Source organism: Felis catus, chromosome F1, assembly GCF_018350175.1.
Source record: "Felis catus isolate Fca126 chromosome F1, F.catus_Fca126_mat1.0, whole genome shotgun sequence".
In the NCBI taxonomy this organism is placed as follows: Eukaryota; Metazoa; Chordata; class Mammalia; order Carnivora; family Felidae; genus Felis; species Felis catus.
This window is the reverse complement of record NC_058384.1, coordinates 181053-201269: the sequence shown is the minus strand read 5'-3', so window position 1 is coordinate 201269 and position 20217 is coordinate 181053. Positions and strand designations below refer to the sequence as shown.

Sequence of the window (20217 nt, the reverse complement as noted above, 5' to 3'; positions counted from 1 at the left end):
GCTTCGGGGGGCAGCAGGAGCGCAAGTGGGGGGACGGCACAGGGAGGCAGAAGGGACCCCGCGGTTTTCACGCCGTAATCTGACAGAGCGTTCAGCTCGGCTTCCACAACTTACTGGACAAGAAACGCGAGTGGGAAACTCCGTGACACTGGGCGGACCTAAGAGTCCCCGCAGAGGTGCGACAAAGGGCCCTCGGCACCGTGGTCTCGAGATTCCAACCAGGTTGTTTCCGCACAGCCCCATCACGTCCGCTATAATCCGGGACCCACAGGGGCCGCGGGAGGTCCCGCCCCTGCCGTCCTCAGGGGACAGTGTCTTCCACCTGCAGGACAGACACCCCCTCGGCCCTTGTTCTACCGGTGCCGCGTCTGCACAGACTGCCCGCCAACCACCTCCCTCCCTTTGCTCCTTGGTGCAGACACACCTTCTGGACAACCCCAGGAGAAACGGCAGCAGCCTTGGGTTTGGGGAAGACGCCCGTGCCCTTCGGTTATACTAATCCCTAGGCAGTCCAAGGTCACCTGATGGGCAACGGGGAAACTGGTTCTACCCCTAAGTTACAATAACACAGAGAGACGGAGGCTTTCAAACTACCCGATCACGAGGAAAGAAGAAAACACAACTTGGGAACACGGAATTAAAGAAAAGCCAGAAACAAGCTCCTGAGCCAGTCACTCTTAACTTTTGAAGAAAGGTATATACCGCGCTCATTTACAGCAGACAAATCGCCAGGATCCGCCTGGAAAAAAGTCAGCTAAGAAGGTGCCATCCCACTACTCTTGGTACAGAGGCACTCGCACGCCGTGAGAAGGGCTCCAAACAACCCAAAGAGCCCCCACGGCCGAACCACCCTCAGCGCGAGTCCCGAGTTTCACCACTGCCGTGGAGCGGGACGCCAGCGGAGCTGGGCGCGGCCGAATCTCCTCCCCTCTCTCCCCAGACGACCGACTCACAGCCTCGTCCCCTTTCTCCGCCCAGCGACGAGCATCCACACCTGCTCTGGACAAGTGCCATGCTGCGAGAGCTGGGGCTTTTATGCTGGAGCGATTCGACTCACGCATCCTGGCCACACGCTTCAGAGACCAGGAAGGAGTCCTGCGCTCTGACCGACTTCATCCACCCCGGTATTATTTCCTAATCCACCCACGTAATCCTCTCCGGGATAACCTGTCTTCTTGTTGATTCCATTTTTTACTATCTCCTCTGGGGGGTTGAGGGGACGGTGAACACTCTTATTTTACAGACTGTAAATTTTCTTAATTTTGTTCTCACCCTGGAGTAACAGCTCAGGAGGGCACAGACTCTACGCACCGTTCTTCCTCCTCAGTGCCGCCCGGTTGTCACTTCCCCGTCTCCTGGCATCCGTGCTGCCGATGACCAGTCCGTTCACGGCCTCCCCTCTCAGCGAGGGCTCTTCCCCCCGTCGCCGTAAGATCTGCCCCTCAGGTCTGGCGCAGTCCTACAGAGTTCCAAGACGCGAGTGCGCCCGTATTTACCACTTGCACCTGGAATGCACCGCTGACCCGCTGGCTCCCGTCTTGCATCAGTTCTGGAAGACACGTGGGGGGTGCTATCCCAGACTTCTCTTGCAATCTCGAGAGCGCGGCTGGGGGACATGCTCCTTAACGCGAGCTTTGGCCATCAGCTTTGCAGGGCCAGTTTCATGGGAGGGATTGTTGTTTTGGCCTGGCTTCCTTCCTTCCTTCCTCCCCCCTGCGTGTGCTCACATGGTTGTCCTTGTTTCCTTCCTTCCTCCCCCTACGTGTGCTCACACGGTCGCCTGCACGTATCTCCTCTGCCAGCCTGATACCGCTCACGTATTTGCTCTGCAGCAGATAACAGCATGGGTAAGGCTCCAGTTCTGTGGGGGCGTCAGGCACAGTGCAGCCAGAGGACCACGGGCCTCGTCTCTGGTCACTCAACTCTGTGTTCACCCCCACGTTCTTCCCCTGGTTCACAACTTCCAACACCATGTGCCCAACACGTGGGCAGAACCACTCAGCGTCTGGTGGGGGGGGGAGAGTGGGGGCGGGGGAGGACTCTTGCTTCCACTCGTTCCTGCGAGCAGTGAGCCCGGCCCAACCTGGCCCCCGTGCAGCAGCCAAGGAGCAGTCTAGCACCTTCCTGCTTCTGGCCGGGAGACTGGCCAGCTCACGGTTCCAGTCCCACTCACGACTTCCCATTGCTGATCACCTTACGGTCTTTTTGCAGGAGGGGAATACTGTGAGGGAAAACAGGGTTTCCAACCAATGTGAGGCCATCGAGACGCAGTGTATCTGCAACGTGTGGTATATTAACACCACAAAAAGAAGAGTAATGATCCCCGGGAATTCTCAAAAAAAAAAAAAAAAAAAGGAAAAAAAGAGAAAAGGTCAAAGAATAAAAACTCTTCAGAGGTCTTTAGCACTGAGAAAACGGTCTTTGATTTTGGAAAAGGCTTCCATTTATTGTACATTGAAATATTTTTGGTATCGAGAAATTAAATTTATTAGATTGCTGATTTCAAAATAAATAATGCTTTAGGATATCCCACTGGCATCCATTTAACTCTCTGGGCATCACTCAACACTTCTGATGTGGAGATGTTTGGGTTTGGAGCAAACAGTCAAGAAAGAATTCTTGAGAAGGGCGCCTGGTGGCTCAGTCAGTTAAGCGTCCAAATCCTGGTTTCAGCTCAGGTCATGATCTCACAGTTCGTGAGTTCGAGCCCCGCGTTGGGCTCTGAGCTGACAGCGTGGAGCCTGCTTGGGATTCTCTCTCCCTCACTTTCCATCTTGCCCCTCCCCTCCTTGGGCTGTCTCTCTCTGTGTGTCTCAAAATAAATAAATAAACAAACAAACTTAAAAAAAAAAAAAAAAGAATTCCTGATCCTCGGCTGTTCCCTAATGAGCCTACCGATCCCATAATCCCTGGATGGCCCGTTTGGAACACAGGCCTCTACTCCTCACCAGGAGAGTGTGATTTAGGGATGTGTGTTTCTAACAAGCTTCTGGTTAGCTTCTGGTCATGTGTTCCAAACTCCTCTCTTTCCCAACCAGGCAAACCCTTTTACACTCTGGCCACCTCGGCTCTCACTCTGCTAGAAGGTTCCCTGATGTGCCAATGAATAGTCAATATTTTATCAACCCTTATTTATTCACTAAGTCAATAAATATTTAGAGGTACCTGGGATATGTTAGTCACCATGCTTAGTGCTGTGAAAAATACTGAGGTCAAAACCTTCCATAACCAACCTCACGCCATCCATCTTAGAAGTTAAATTGTTTACACAAGCAAGAAATAAGTTCTCCCAAAGCATTCTGAATGGGTTTTCCAGGAGTGGAAATAGATACATAGTGTATCTGCTAGAGTCTCTTTCCTGGCCTTCTTATAACTTAGTATCCATTTTAAAGAGTTCTTGAAAAAGTTGAGGGAATAATAAAGATTCCACCATGTACAGGCTAAACAGATCTGTAGTCTCACTAGTAGGCTTCAGTAACTACAAACGGATGCTGGGTATTCTCTCCAGATAGAAGGAAACGAAAATATTCGAACACGGAAAATAAGCCTCCCATCTTGGTATTTCTGGAGTTTCACGGCACAAAACAGCTCAAAAGTTAGACAAGAGGATGAAACCACTCACTGCCTGTTAAATTCTCTAGATGATATATTTTTACAAATAACACAGCGATATATATTCAGTGGGAACAATTTATTCTTTTGAATCAAATATGTATTTTTTAATTCACAAAGTCCTATGAGCACATTTTTAAATTTGCTTTTACTCGTGCTTAATTTTTAAATAATATTCATATTCTAGGGCAAATCTTAATGAAGTCATTCAAGTTATCCAAAACTAATAAGTCCGTGGAATAAATGGAATTATTAATGATAAAGGAAGCTTTCACATAGACCCAATTAAGTCAATTTTATAATTTTATTAAAGCATGACAGAAGACCCCATGTGAATGCAATAAAGTTTAATGGAAACTCAGTCTGGTCCTAAGAGCAGGCAGAGTATGCAATGAAAGTCTCTATTTCCTCAGGAGTCAGCCAACATCCACTCATGATCAAATTTATGTAGTCAGAGCTTGTGGACAGCTAAAGTGATGCTGTATGTTGTTTATATAGTCTGCACTTGAAACATGAAGTTATTCTTTAATGAGCATTGCTACGCCAGAGTTAGTGGCTGCATGAAAATGAGTCTCATTACACGATTCTGTAAGTGTGCCCCGTAATAAGTGACATCGCCACACAGCTGTGTAAACATATTTACCATGCCGTGTTCTTTTACCACAGGTGTAGACTTTCTACTCCGAGCATCAGTAATATGTATCCCAGACTAGCCTGGTTTAGCATTACCAGCGAAGGGAAAAAATATTTCTTAGACGATTTAACTATCTGTACAATATAAAATATTAACCCAACAGAACATTTCATACGTTGTAATACAACTTTTTTTAATTAAAAAATTTTTTAATGTTTATATATTTTTGACAGGGAGAGACAGACAGAGCATGAGCGAGGGAGGGGCAGAGAGAAAGGGAGACACAGAATCGGAAGCAGGCTCCAGGCTCCAAGCTGTCAGCACAGAGCCCGACGCGGGGCTCGAACTCACAAACCGTGAGATCACTACCTGAGCCGAAGTCTGATCTTAACCGATGAGCCACCCAGGCGCCCCAATACAACTTATTTTTGTATTTTTATGTCCCAACTTATCCCTAAAAGGGTTTATGGTAGCTACTTAATTCCTTTATTTTAGAAATATAGAAATTAGAAATTAGAAATTTAAAATTTGAATTAAATCTTCATCTAAACAGTAACATGAGTCTTAAATAATCTGATTTGCATTACCAGCAACATGAGTATATTTTGTTTTTCTAGTAAAATATCATTATAAAGAGGTGAAATGTTCCAATAATATAATCAACTAGGAATCACTTTATTAGGTACAACTAAGTCCCTGAATAACCAAAAATAAACGACGCTTTCTAAATGCAATACAAACTGTCTAAGAAGGACACTTGTAGCCTTTTGCACATCAAGAATGGTAACGCATCACCTGATAAACTCTACAAGCTAGGGCACACACAGTGTACCCGGTACGTTCAGAACAAAACGGCTCGGTGAGGCATGACTTCTTACGAAGATCTCTCAAAAGCACGGCTTTTGGGGAGCTCCAACAAAACTATAGTTTCTACCTAAAAATTGAGCAACTTCCGTCTTGGAGATTACTTTTCACTTTCGGATTGCAACCCCCCCCCTCCCCACTGTACCTTCTACGTTTCACGTGATTTCTACAGATGTGCAACCCTCAATAAAGGGCATGAGAGCCCTTTCCAGCTGGGGCCCAACACCCGCCGGCCTCACCCTTCCTGACCAGGGGAAGAAAAGAGGCAGACCTTCCGTTTCCGTGGAAGGACCTGAACCATACACACAGCAGTGCGTATGCCAGGTTGTGCTTGATCTGAACACACACAGCGGAGGGGACAAGGACAGCGAGAGCTGCATTCAAGCACAAACTCGATGTTTATTCACACTGCGGTCTGGCCCGCGGGGCGCCCGGACACGGGTTTTCCGAGGCGCGGGAGCGGCTCCCTCCCCAGCCTCTGAGCAAACGTCCCAGCCTGGGAACGTCTCTGGCACCTGATGAGTCTAACATTTAGAGGACTAATGTTGAGAATACTGGGAAGGTAATGCCAAATGTCTCTGGCGCCTTCTAACTTCACACAGTGCAGCTAAGGTCACACCACACCTAAGATCGCCCCACACTGACCAACCGCCAAGGCCGCCGAAGGGAGAGGAGCTCACCGGGCTTGCCTGTCCTCGCTCGTCCCGGAAGGACCGCGCCGGAACTTAAGCAGCTTGTTACGTTAACACACGTGCTCCAAATTCTTCCCTTAGTAGATACGCTTAAGGGCACAATGTTACGTTTCAATATTTACTTGTTACAACGAACGGTAATTTAAATAGACCAAGATATGCGCCCATTTCTTGGCCCGTGTTGACTCTCGCCTCTGGTATTTGCATCCGGGCTCACTTTCCTGCCAGCGGAAGCGAATGGTTCTGCGGCTCTTTTGGCACAAATCTCGGGACAGCACACTGCTCGGCGTCTGCAGATCTCCGAAGGCCTCACGTCTGCTCTTCAATGATCTCGCTCCGTGCTCTGGAGGAACGGTTCTCCCACAGCCCTCGGCGTCTGTTAGCAAGTGTCCGCTGTCGGTCTCAGGAAGGGCACCTACTTTGTCTCTCGTCATCGTTGGCATCTCCTTCTTTTCTTCCGGAGCCCGGGCTCTTCAAACCTCGCACAAACCCTCCCCCACCCTCACGGTGGGTCCCCAGCCTCGGTTTCTAGTTTACTGGGAATCACGAGCAATCGGCAGCGACATCGCGGCCCCCGCCCCCGGCGCCTGCATGCAGGTCAGCTCTCTGACGTCCCCCCTGCTTCTACAGATAAACTGTCCTCATGCCTAAAACTAACCGGACGCTTGCGTGCGAGCTACCTTCCTCTCACCAGCACAGAGCGCTGCCGAAGACCCTCGGGAACTTCTCCCTCTCTGCTGGGTCGTTCCCATTCGTTCACAAATACGCTGTTACTTTCTCCATTTTAAACATAACGAGACAAATATAAAACCTCCCTTGAGCGAATGCTCTGATTCCCAGACAAAACCCCCAACTTCAGCTTGGCTCGGATCACAGGTGAGATCCCACTTGAGACCATGGCTCACTACTTCCATACCGATCTAACTCTTCAAGTGAGTTATTACCCTGCCTTAAAAGCCTCTTCTGGAAGGAACCAAGACGTGTTTCAGTAGATGGATGGATTAATGACATGCGTGCGGCCCCTGCAGACAAGGGAACATTGTTTGGCACTAAAAAGAAATGACCTTTCGGGCCACGAAAAGGCATGGAAGGTGCTGCGTCGAAGAAGCCAGGCTGAAAGGCTACACACTGTAGACTTCCAACCGTAGGACGTTTGGAAAAGGAAACACGATGGAGACAGTAAAAAGATCAGCGGTTGAGGAGGCAGGGGGTGAAGCACAGAGGTCTTGCGGGGCAGTGAGAACACTCTGTGACACTCTAATGACGGACACTAATGACGGACATGCACGTGTCCAACTCCCAAGAACGGGCCCCAGCGTACACGACCGTGGCCTCTAGGTGACGATGTGTCAGTGCGGGTGCGTCCACTGCCCCATCTGGGGAGGAATGTCCACAGTCGGGGAGGCTGTGCCCGGTCGGGGTGGGGGCACACGGGAGGTCTCTGTACCTCCCTCTCAAGTTTGCTAGGAAACTAAAACTCCTAGAACAAACAGTATTTTTTTTACATGAAGTTCTGGGTCATTTGGGTCATTGTTTTCATCTGAAGTGTAACTACAGTCAAGTTTCAGTTTTCCAGACAGACTACGCAGTTACCTGCCATCCAGTTTGCAAACCTGGTGAAGGACACCACTTTCCATGTTCCGGTTAGTTCATTACTCAGTAGGGTCTCCAACAGAAGAAAGAAAACAGAAACCAAGAAAGACAACACATGAAGGGTCTGGCGGAAGTGAAGACAACTCTCCAACCAGACTTTCTCTTTATGTCTCATCTACTCACGTGCACAGCCCAACGACCCGCATCATGTGACCGTGTATGGATGACGTCAGTAACGGTTCAATAAATAAGGCCTTGTTTACTCCTCACGCTTCCCGGAAGAAGTCCCATGATTACCTTCATGTCACGAACGCGAGAAGAAGTTTACAAAAGTCATCCCCCAGGAGCACAATGACAATGCAGCAGAGTCGACTTTTTTTTAATTTATTTTTTATTTTTATTTTTATTTTTTTTTAGAATCGACTTTTAAACGCAGGCACGTGAGCCCAGAGTCCAGACCCAACCACTGTGGAGTCTGTGTCCACCCTGCGGGTTAGCGTTTGCAAGGTGACGCACGTTATCTAACACGTGGGCCCTGTTGGGGTCTTAGGAACCACACTGCCTAGATTTTACTTGCTTTAGTCTTACTAATTTACCTAACGAGACAGCATATATTGTACTTGTTATGAAACTTCATAGTAAAATTATCCGAACTCTTCAAGTCAGAAACCTTTCAGGTGTGAAAAACTGAACTAAGGCAACAGACAAGCTCTATGTAGTACCTACATTAAATGTATTCTTCTCTAGTTAAATAATCTTACTCCTTTAAACCACATAATATAAAATAAGGCCCTCACCCTTTGTGATGAGGACATAAGTAAAATGGAGATTTTATCACTGAAAATTTGATCAACATAGAAATTGGATTGAACGCCCACAATGCAGAAATCACAGATGATAATTCATCAGCTAAGAAGACACGGTCTGATTTTCTCAGGCAGATACTGAAAGAAAACAAGTAACTTTTAAAACGGTTTTAAATATCCTCTGGCCGTTAGAATCTGAGACTCTGTTTTCTTGATTTTTCTCCCTAAATCAACAGGTTGAAAATTTCAGGAGACAGCACAACGACGTGGAAAGACTGTATTAAACATAATTTCTGGGGCACCTGGGTGGCTCAGTCAGTTAAGCATCTGACTCTTGACTTCAGCTCAGGTCATGGTCTCACGGTTTGTGGGTTCGAGCCCCGCGTCGGGCTCTGCGCTGACAGCTCAGAGCCTGGAGCCTGCTTCGGATTCTGTGTCTCCCTCTCTCTCTGCCCCTCCCCTGCTCCCCCTCAAAAATAAATAAACATAAAAAAAAAAAAAAAAGAACGATAAACTAGCTAATAATTTGCATTTGTTTTTCAACAAAATCACTTTTCCTCTTTCAAGAACAATCTATGCCACATAAACACAAAGTTGATACTTCAGTAATGGTGTCCCTCCCTCAACTGCCCTGTGAGCTCCGTCTTTTAAAAACAACGTCCCTCCTGGGGGGCTCAGTCTGTTGACTGTCTGACTCTTGATTTCAGCTCAGGTCATGATCCCAGGGCTGTGGGATCGAGCCCTGCATCAGGCTCTGTGCTGAAAGCATGCAGCCTGCTTGGGATTCTCTTTCCCTCTGCCCCTCTCCCCCACTCGCCCTCTCTCTCTAAAATAATAAATACATAAAAATAATGCCCCTTAGAACTTTCAAAAAAGACATTTTAATACCAGCTTAAACTTTTAATACATCAACTACTGCAGACTTTCTCCATTCAAAACAATGCTGATATCCCTGCAGTTAAATTTCCTCCATGAACCCTAAGCGATAACCAACCCCCAAGAAAGTGAGCAGGACTTTACAAGAAAGACCATTTAATAAGAAAGCTTATGTTTCCTCCCCAAAGTACTAGGCTAGTGAAAATCAGATGTCAACAATCTATGTGCAAGACATCCAGACACAAAGCAGAAGAGAAACATGACAGTAACCGTGCACCGTGGAGTGAAGACACACAGGGAAGGTTTGCTCTCGGGACTCAGATGAGACAGGAAATACTTTCTGGAACGTAAATCCAAAATGAGCACATTCATGTTTTTTAAGGCGTGTGCATGTAGTTTAAGACACCAAGTACTTCAGCCTCTGAAAACACAGAAAAGTAATATAATAATAAAACTGGTCCATGTGTTAAATACAGAAACCAGTCTGCTGAAAGCGAAGGCCACAAACGTCGGGAAGTGTTTCCCGGAGAGAACGGGGCAGCCCTCAATTTCTAGTCTCACCAGAACTATCAGGTGCGAAGTTAAACTATTCAGTGAACTGCCTCCTTGAAGGTTTAATACAACACCCTAGAAATACAGGACAACTCCTCATAAATTTAACCAAATTCTTCTTAACAAATACATAAAACTAGACGCTACCAATAGTTTAATTATTTAAAACACAATTTCATGTTCTTAGTTCTAAACAACTTTATTGAAGTATAATTTACACTCAATAAAATATATAAATTTCAAGCATAAAGTTCAATGGGTTCTGACAAACGGGTGGACATGTCTTCGTAACTACTATCAAGATCAAGCTACAGACTATTGTTTCTTATACCCTTTATAGCCAATCCCCCGACTCTATTCCACTCCAGGCAGCCACTGATGTAATTCCTTCATTCACAGATTACTCTTCCCTGTTCTAGAACCTGGCAAATGGATCCATAGAAAACATCCTCTGTGCTGAGTCTCCTTCATTCAACAGACATCTGGAGATCTGTCCGCACTTAACTGTCACTGCTGAGGAGGGCTGTGCTGCACGACTACTCACAATGTGTTCATTCTCCTCCTGACAGACCTTTCCATTGTTGCCAGTTTTTGTCTCTCACAAATAACGCTGATAGCAACATGCAAGAACAAGTCTTTCTGTGGACACACGTTTTCACCTCTTTTGGGTAAATGTGTAGGGATGGAACCACGTGTGTTTACTAAGGAACTGCCTATTTTGCAAGTGGTTATGCTGTGTGTACTCTCCCATCGAAAACGTCCCCCCTGTTCTGCTTTCTCTCCAGTCTTTTTAACGTCAGCCATTCTGGAGCCTATATCTTGCTGTGAATTTTATTTTATTTTTTAGATTTCATTTTTAAGTAATCTCCACACCCAACGTGTGGCTCGAACTTACAACCCCAAGATCAAGAGTCACACGCTACACAAACTGAGCTAGCCAGGCTCCCCCTCATTGTGAACTTTAAATAACTGAAGTGTCTTTTCAAGTCTGCCCATTTTTTTTAAATTGTCTTATTATTGTATTATTAACGTTCTTTAAATATTCTAGATACAAGCAGACGTTGCCTCACTTTATGCCCTGTTTTTTTTATTTTTTAAATAATAACTTTTGAAGGCAGAAACGTATACAGTCTTAAGTCCAAATTATCAAAACTTTTTTTTTATCATATGAATAGTGGTTTTCTTTGTCCTAGGAAGTTGTTATGGTCTGAATGTTTGTGTCCGCTCCCCCCCAAATTCATGTTAAATCCTAATGTAATGATACCAGGAGGTGGGCCCTTAGGAGGTGATCAGGTCATGTGGACAAGGCCCTCGTGAATGGGATCAGTGCCCTTACACAAGTGAGCCCAGAGAGAACACTGGTCCCTTCTGCCACATAAGGACACAATGAAAATTTCATCACCAGAAGACAGCTCGACCCCACCTGCACCCTGACCTTGGTCTTCCAGCTTCCAGGACGGTGAGAAAATCTGTTGATAAGCCACCCCAATCTGCCCTGCTTTGTTACAGAAGCTTGAATGGACTAAGACAAAAATCTTTGCCTAGTCTAAGTTCACAAAGACTATGTTTCGTTCTGTAAGTTTTGGTTTTAGGTTTTATAACATTTAGGTCTACGATCTACTTTCAAAAAACGGTATTTGCTGTGAGACAGAGGTCAAGGGTTGTCCAACCCACCCCCCACCCCCCAAGAGATCCACTTAGTCCAGCATCGCAAGAGGTTGAAAAGACTAATCTTTCTCCATGGAATGACTCTGGCGCTTCTGTTGAAAAATCAGCTGGCCATATATGTGTGTGGATCTATTTCTGGATTCTGTATTCTGTTCTATTTATCTGTTTGTCTCCATCAGTCGTGCTCTTTGAAAGAGGCGAACTGTACATGATTTCCTCCATCTTGGTCTAAGGAGTCAGAACCAGGGCTACTGCTGGTGCTCATGTAGTCCCAGCAACCTTTCAAAAAGGGATAGTAACAGACTGAGAAAAATGGCAAGAGTGTGTATTTCAGTATTTAAAAATGATCACTTACTTTTAAAATAATAATATAAGCCAAGGGGACTCACTCTGTGAAGGCTCATCATTAACCCTTTCACAATTTCCCCGAAGTGCTTCCCCTGGCCTTCTACTGGACCGCGCTCCCTCAGGCTCCTCCGTGGTTGGCCGTCTCCAACCACAGCACACCTGGCCCGTCACAATCCAGAGTGCCAGTGGGGGAGGGGCAGAGAGAGGGGAAACACAGAAGCAGAAGCAGGCTCCAGGCTCTGAGCTGTCAACTCACAAACCGTGAGATCATGACCTGAGCTTAACTGACCTCGTGAGCCACCCAGGTGCCCATTTTTTCAAGTCATTTTTTTTAATGAAAATTTCAAAATACACAAAACCGTGACGGTCTTGACCTTTGTTTCATGACAAATGATCCAGATATAGAAACATCCCCTTCATTTTGCACACATGGTGTAATCTCTAAGTCGGGCATTTGGGTACATGTTGCTTCATTTAAACCCGTTTCCTTTTTTGTTTTCTTAAAATGTCAGGTAGCTGACATACGGTGTAACACTAGTTTTGGACGTACCACACAGTCATCCAACACGTCCAACACGTCAACCCGTGCTCCTCACAACAGGTGCACGCCTTCACTCCCGTCCCCCCACCCCCTCCCCTGTGGTGACCAGCAGTGTGTTCTCTATAGTTAAGAGTCTGCTTCCAGGGCGCCTGGGTGGCTCAGTCGGTTAAGTGTCCGACTTCGGCTCAGGTCATGATCTCCTGGTCTGTGAGTTCGAGCCCGCGTCGGGCTCTGTGCTGACAGCTCGGAGTCTGGAGCCTGCTTCGGATTCTGTGTCTCCCTCTCTCCCTGCCTCTCCCCTGCTTGTGTGCTCTCTCTCTCAAAAATAAACAGAACAAAAGACAGTTTCCTGGATTACCTTTTTTTTTTTTTGTTCACTTGTTTTGTTTCTTAAATTCCACATCCGTTTCCTTTTTTAACAGTGAAATTATTTTGTCTGCTTGCCCTGGTTGTGGCCTTGCGGGTAAGGTCGACCTTGCTTTGCTAACTGACTCTGTAGATCGGATTCCATGCCCCGTCGGAGTGTTCCACAGCCACACGCACACCTTCCTGCATCTGTTCCCCGAGAGCATTTACAGTAATCAGGTCACAATAATCGGAGCCTTAGCAAGTGCCAAGCCCTGGAAACCCGCAGCACGCACACTCAGGTGGTGTTCCAATAACGTAACGTTTGAATCTGCTAGAGAGAGAATGGCACGTCCAGACTGTCCGCTTGCGAACGCACTTGGCTGCGAACATTTGTTCTCTCCTGGAACCCCCCTCACTGGACTCAGGCCAAGTCCACTACGCGAGCGCGCTTGTTACCCTTGTTTGCTCCGCCGACAACAGCCGAGGCTGACCACACGCAGGAACGCGCGCCCCAGCCGCACGACCGCGCGCCCCGCTCGCTGCGCGCTCCCGTCCGCGTCCCGGGAACGCGCCCCGGGCGCGCCGCCGGGGCCCACGTTTCCTGCTCCGGTTCGGGGCCTGCGGTCAGCGGTTCCCGTGGCACCGGCGCCTCGGCCCGGCTCCCAACCCGCCGGCGGGAGGGTGAGAGTGTTGTCCGTTCTCCCGATTTCTCCACCCGGGAAAGCGGGAAGCGACGACCGCCTCTGTTCCGCGTCTCCACCTCCCAGCACCGCCCATCTGCTCGCCTTCCCACAGCACCGTCTGGCCTCGCGGGTCCGTGCCCCTGCCCCCCCTCCCCGGCCCCCCGCCCCCAGGCCTCAATATTTCTCTGTGCAAGTGTGCAAATGTGCACTTTACACACACACTCACTTGTACTCCTTCCGCCTCACCATCTTCTCTTCCGTCCCCAACACATAAAAGCCTGGTTTCCACTCTCACCTCCTACACGGGCGGGTCTTTGACCTCAAATCTCTTCTCAGCTGCCCGACTCGACCTCCGCCTGGCATCTGACCCCACCGGCCAGTCCCTCCTTCCCGGCACACCTTGAACTCGGTTTTCTGAGCAGCGTTCCATCCAGGTATTTCTTTTTTTTTAAGTTTATTTATTTGAGAGAGAGAGAGAGAGAGAGAGAGAGAGAATATCACAAGCAGGATCCGCACTGTCGGCAGAGAGCCCGATGTGCGGCTCGAACCCACAAACCATGAGATCGTGACCTGAGCCAAATCCAAGCGTCAGACGCCCCTGCAACCAGGTGTTTCTGCCTCATGTCGCTCTCTGCCATTTCGTGGGCTTCTTGTTCCGACACCTTCCTCACACGGGCTCTCCTCACGTGCCATCCAAGCCCTCCCGTCGGAGACACTGTTCCTGAGCGAGTTTAGCCAAGTCTGACCCCGAACGCCCCGAGCCCAGGTCCTTCTCTGGAGCCTCAGCCTCTCTCCTGGTCGACACGCACAAACTTCTGTCTACTGGATGTTGCCACCTGGAAATTTTCCTTCAGGCCATGCTCCGGGCCCACGTGGCCTCCATACCTGTCCCACCTTCAGAATGTTCTGGGGCCACCTCACTGCATGTGCTCCCCAGTCCGTCCTTCAGTGAGCCACGCTTCTTTCCAACACAAGACCCTCACGTGCTGTCCCTCCTTCCTGACAAAGAGGTTTCCCCTCCCTCTTCATTCTGCAAACTCCTGGTGTTGTGGTTTAAACCGTGTCCCCCAAATGTATATACTGAAGCCCTAACCCGCAACACCCCAGAATGTGACTTCATTTGGAAACAGGGCCAATACAGAGTAATTTCTCAGGATGAGGTCATACGACTGGTATCCTTATAAAAGGGGAAGCTTGGACACAGAACACGCACAGGGAGAATGCCCGTGTAAGGATGAAGGTGGAGACAGGGTGACGAGTGTACAAGCCAGAAACCCTAAGGACTGCCAGCAAATCACTAGAAGCTGGAAGAGAGGGCCCTCATCCCAGACTTACAGTCTCCAGACTGTAAGGCAATAATTCCGTATTGTTTACGCCACCCGGTCTGTGGCCTTGATATGGCGGCCCCTGGAGACTAGCACACCTAGCCAACATTCAAATCCGAGCTCAAATGGGACCTCCCCCAGGAATCTCTCCCGTCTCCCTGGAATGGACTAGTCCCCACCTCCTCACTTACATAGTCTCACAGGACTCTACTTTTCCTGCTCGGCATTTATCATATTTATGTGTGTGATTAGTCGTACTAGCATCTTCTATAACGCAGAGCCGCCTAAAAGATCTAACAGATTAGCCCTCCCCATCTGTGAAGCACTGATCCCTCTCTGGAATTAGCTTAAGCACCCATTATTTACTGACTGCTTCTTCCTCCACGGACCACGACCCCAGCCTGTAGAACAGCGCCAGGTGCACGGCTGGTGTTCAAGAATTATGTGTTAAATGAACAGGTGATAAACAGTAAGAGATGTGTGTTCCACTCGCTTCTGATTGTGTCTCCAGCGCAAAATGTAACAAAAAGTTGGTCACGAAGAACGAAGTGGACAATTACATAGGCTGAATAAATGAGCCTGTTTAACAATGATGGGCAGTTCCTTATAAGGAAGCTATAATCAGTTAAAAATGGTAAAAGTCTGCAGATTGTAATCTTCTACATACTAAAGGAAATCTCTCTTAGTAATAATACACTATTCATCATTTACTTCTGTTTTCCAGCTCATATTTAATATTTAAGAAGATTTGCCAACAGGGGACCTGGGTGGTTCAGTCGGTTAAGCGCCCGACTTCGGCTCAGGTCATGATCTCGGAGTTCACGAGTCAAGCGCTGACAGCTCAGAGCCTGGAGCCTGCTTCGGATTCTGTGTCTCCCTTTCTCTCTCTCTCTCTGCCCCTCCCCTGCTTGAGCTCTCTCTCTCAAAAATAGACATTAAAAAATAAAAAAAAAAGTACTTCTCAACAAAAGAACTCAAAATGCACAGCTCTCAGTTATGACTGATTTCAAAATGATTTAGATTCGCAGGTACAAAACTTCTCAATAGTTTGTTCCTTAAGGTTTCTGCTCTGAAACAGCAAAATAGAGGTTAAGAATTTTTTTTCAAGATTGTCAACAGTGAAAACTGTCTTCCTTTGAATATTACATATTGCTGAGGTAACGCTGGCAACATTAAGAAAAACCTTTTTAGGGGAGCCTGGGTGGCTCAGCTGGCTGACTTTGGCTCAGGTCACGATCTCACGGTTAGTGGGTTCCAGCCCCGCGTCGGGCTCTGCGCTGACAGCTCGGAGCCTGGAGCTGCTTCGGATTCGGTGTCTCCCTCTCTCTCTGCCCCTCCCCCGCTCTGTCTCTCAAGAAAGACACCGCGTACTCTTGAGAAGACGGTGTGTTCCACACACGTGTGCATACGGTGCACGTCCACGGAGACAATGGCTCCGTCTGGCTCACACGACGTCGCGGCCGGCACGTCACGTGTGAGGCTCACCCTAAAGCAGACACTGCCGGCGGCCTCCCTCCGCTGCGCACGCGTCTCTTTACAGCGGGTCGCTGCCTGGGGTCAGTCCAGAAAGCTGAGCCTTTACTGGGGATGGTCTCGAATGAAACGACGGGTATGAAAAGCCGGCTTGCTGCTGACCCTCAGGCAGACCGGACCCACTCGGACCCACTTTGCTGACCCTCCCCTCCCACAGCTGTGAGTTCCATAACCGACACTTCAAAGACCAAGCAGCCCAGCCCCCCGGAGAGTCCCTGCGGAAGCAGGAGCAGTGGCTGAAGAAGGGCCAGAGCAGGGTCACTCCTCCCCTGCTGTGACCTCTGAGCCCCACTCCCACCTGCTAAGTTAGGAAAATGCTCTGTTTCCATCCTCAGAGACATCATTATTTTGAGCATGAAAACATTAAACACAAGAGCAACGTGGTGTTTTTAAGTAATAAAGCAAAGGCAACCATCCACAAAACGAAAAGGCAGCCTACTGAGTGGGAGAACATATTTGCAAACCATGCATCTGCTAAGGGCCTAATATTCAAAATATGTAAAGAACGCACACAATTCAACAGAAAAAAAAATGTGGTTTTAAAATGGGCAGACAGGGGCGCCTGGGTGGCGCAGTCGGTTAAGCATCCGACTTCAGCCAGGTCACGATCTCGCGGTCCGTGAGTTCGAGCCCCGTGTCGGGCTCCGGGCTGATGGCTCAGAGCCTGGAGCCTGTTTCCGATTCTGTGTCTCCCTCTCTCTCTGCCCCTCCCCCGTTCATGCTCTGTCTCTCTCTGTCCCAAAAATAAATAAACGTTGAAAAAAATTTAAAAAAATAAAATAAAATAAAATAAAATAAAATAGGCAGACAACCCGAATAGCCATGTTTCCACACAGGACACACAGATGACAATAGACACACGAAAAGATGCTCAATGTCACTCATCATGAGGGAGACGCCAATCAAAGCCACGATGAGATACCACCTCACGCCCGCCAGGATGGCCAAGATCAACAACCCGGGAAACAACAGGTGCTGGTGAGGCTGCGGAGAAAGGGGACCCCCCGTGCACCGTTGGTGGGAATGCACACGGGCGCGGCCACTCTGGAAAACAGTGTGGAGGGTCCTCAGAAAGTTAACAACAGAACTACCCTATGACCCAGCAATCCCACTTCTGGGTACTCATCTGAAGAAAATGAGAAGGCTAACTTGAAAAGACATCTGCACCCCCCCATGTTCACTGTAGCACTATTTACGACCACCCACATGTCCACTGACAGACGACTGGATAGAGATCTGGCGTGTGTGTGTGTGTGTGTGTGTGTGTACATGTTATATGGAATATTACTCAGCCATAAAAAAGTATGAAACCTTGTGATCTGCAACAACATGGATGGGCTGTGAGGGCGTTATGCTAACTGAAATAAGTCAGACAGAGAAACAGAAACACCGTATGATCTCTCTTATTGTAGAATCTAAAACAGGCACCCCAAGCTCAAAGGTACACAGAATAGATTGGTAGGGGCCAGGGGTGGCGGGGTGGGGAGAGGGAGTAGAGGGTAGGAGAAACGTAGTTGTTGTTTTCAGTTTAAATAAATTAAAAAAAAAAGATTAAAGTTTTTTTGTTTTTGTTTTTTAAATTTTTTAAATGTTTTTATTAATTAATTAATTTATTTTTTTGAGACAGAGAGAGACAGAGCATGAGCAGGGGAGGGACAGAGAGAGAGGGAGACACAGAATCCGAAGCAGGCTCCAGGCTCTGAGCTGACAGCACAGAACCCGACACGGGGCTTGAACCCACAAGTGGTGAGATCATGACCTGAGCTGAAGTCGGACACTCAACCGACTGAGCCACCCAGGTGCCCCTTAAGTTTTTTTTAAAAAAGCAGTGTGATATTTATAAATACTTAGTTTAAGAAACTATCATGCCTGAAACCAGAAAGTACCCGGGCCTGCGGACGTAAGAGCAAAGGGAGAAGAAAACACTTTGACCAGCTTCTTTTAATCCCAACTGGTTGAGAAGTGTCCAGATGCTGTGTTATCAGAACAACCATTCAGAAGGGTGACAAGCTGGCAGGAGAATAAGGCTTATAATTCAGGTATTCAAACAAGTATTTTAAAAATGTGCCTGTCCTGACAAGCAACGTTTTAAGGTGTAGGAGGGTAACACAAACCAGCTCTCGGTTTCCAATTTCCCATTAACTTGACATCAGGGAAAAGAAACCTGGTAACTCCGTATCTCTGAACTGAACCTTCAGCCTCTGTGTTTATTTTTTCCGACTCAAAACCCTTTATTTAAAACACTCCGTGTAAGGGGCGCCTGGGTGGCGCAGTCGGTTAAGTGTCCGACTTCAGCAAGGTCACGATCTCGCGGTCCGTGAGTTCGAGCCCCGTGTCAGGCTCCGGGCTGATGGCTCGGAGCCTGGAGCCTGTTTCCGATTCTGTGTCTCCCTCTCTCTCTGCCCCTCCCCCGTTCATGCTCTGTCTCTCTCTGTCCCAAAAATAAATAAACGTTGAAAAAAAAATTTTTTTAAATAAAACACTCCGTGTTTATGCAGTTGTGCACCCAACCCTAAACAGGACCCTCCCAGAAATATCTGCAAGTCGGATCTGCCGGAGCCCAGAGAATTCCAAGGGACGCACCACAACCAATCGTAACTTCCCACAAGAAATCATTCTGAACAACTAATCTCGTGCTTTTAGGGAAACTAGATTAACTCCAAATAATCTCTCTCAAAACTCTTTAAGTAAACATGATATTTCAAATAACCTGTAGCTATTTTCAACTCCCTTTCGGCAAAGGCCTTTTCTTTCTAGGCTTTTCTAGGTCAACTGATTGGCCCTACGTGCGCAGAGGTCGCCTAGAATCACGGTGCTTCAAAGAAAACGCAACCTAAGATGGTCTGAAATCAGCTCTGACATCAAAGTACACCGGCTTCCTCCACCTCTGGGCTGCCGGCCGGGCCTGTGCAAGTCCAGCAGCTTCAAAGAGCAGCCTCCTGGCTAGTTAATCCTCCCGGAGGAAGAAAGGCAGGTTTTATTCACCAGGGAGATGCAAACACGGTCTTCTCACAGTCGGTGCAGCTTCCTCAAAACACCAGCTTTAGTGTGTCGATTTCTTCGACGTGATTCTAAAGCCCACGGTAGGTCTGCACACATTTCCTGAACGTGCCGGAGCCTGAATCGTCAGCCAACAAAACAAGTGCTAACGGTCAGCTGTGGCAGCTGTCCCCGCCGCTGGGCTCCCCGTCTCCCGGTACCCAATACTCAGGGTCCCTGCCCCTGCCCCTGCCCCGTCTGCCATCAGCATCAGGAAACCATGGAGGAGAGACACGGGAGGAGCCTGAGTGTCAGCCCCATCAGCGGGCCGGAGAGGGATCGCGGAGTCTCTGCCCCGTGTCCCCACGGCCGCGATGGCGGGGGCTCCGGGTGCTACATCACGTGCAGCAGCTCAGGCCTAAACAGCGCCTCCCCGGTCGCCCTCTGCAGGGTTTTCAAACCTCTTCACTGGGCAGAACACCAGAACATCACGGTACTCTATGAAATACCAGGTGGACTCCACGTGACGTGGCATAAAACGGGATATATTTAATTCTGCAACATATTAGGAGTAATTTCATTGCAGAAGATATTACCGTGTATATATATATATTTAACAAAACTCAACCAAGGGCCTATATATCACAACAAAAAACAAGTGTATCAATTTTCTATGATCATTTCAAGGTCTTGCATTAATAATAAAACTTTCATTTGTCTTTCCAGCTAATGTTGACTAACAAAAAGAACAGATACGAATAATTTATAAGAGAAAAACTAGAAACTGAGCAAATTCTATCCATTTAATTGATTTCTCAGTGAACCTGGAATAGGTTCGTCCAGAAGAGTTTACTGGACTCAGCAGATACACACCCAGGCGGCTTGTGGGCTATCAGAGCACCACGAAGCTTGATCTGAGACCCGTAACGGCCCGGGAGACCGAAACGGGACACGGGGCACCCAGAAGGCACCCCTAGCCGAGCCCCCGCCAAGCTCCCCGCCGAGCCTCTCCAGAGAGGCAGACCCAGCCCCTGGCCCTGTGCAGGCCACAAACAGCCACAGCAACTCCCTCCTTAGCCCAGGATGAAGGGAAACCCTGGGTTCCCACAGGCCCCTCCAGGGTGCCAGCAAGGTCAGATCTACGTGATGTCGGTCCCCTCTTC

General features: G+C 48.1%; 1 protein-coding gene across 7 annotated transcripts in view; it reads right to left on the bottom strand.

Moving 5' to 3' along the window:
- Nucleotides 1-20217, bottom strand: part of DISP1 (dispatched RND transporter family member 1) — a 182335-nt gene that overhangs the window by 76060 nt on the left and 86058 nt on the right. For 2 of the 7 annotated variants that reach the window (XM_023248077.2, XM_023248078.2), the window contains one exon: nt 13513-13657. The exons of 4 other annotated variants lie outside the window; for them this stretch is intronic. The gene's annotated coding sequence lies outside the window, so the exon portion shown is untranslated. Of the gene's footprint in view, nt 1-1311; nt 1959-13512; nt 13658-20217 lie in introns of those variants that run through there. One more of the 7 variants, XM_019821412.3, reaches the window with a different exon arrangement.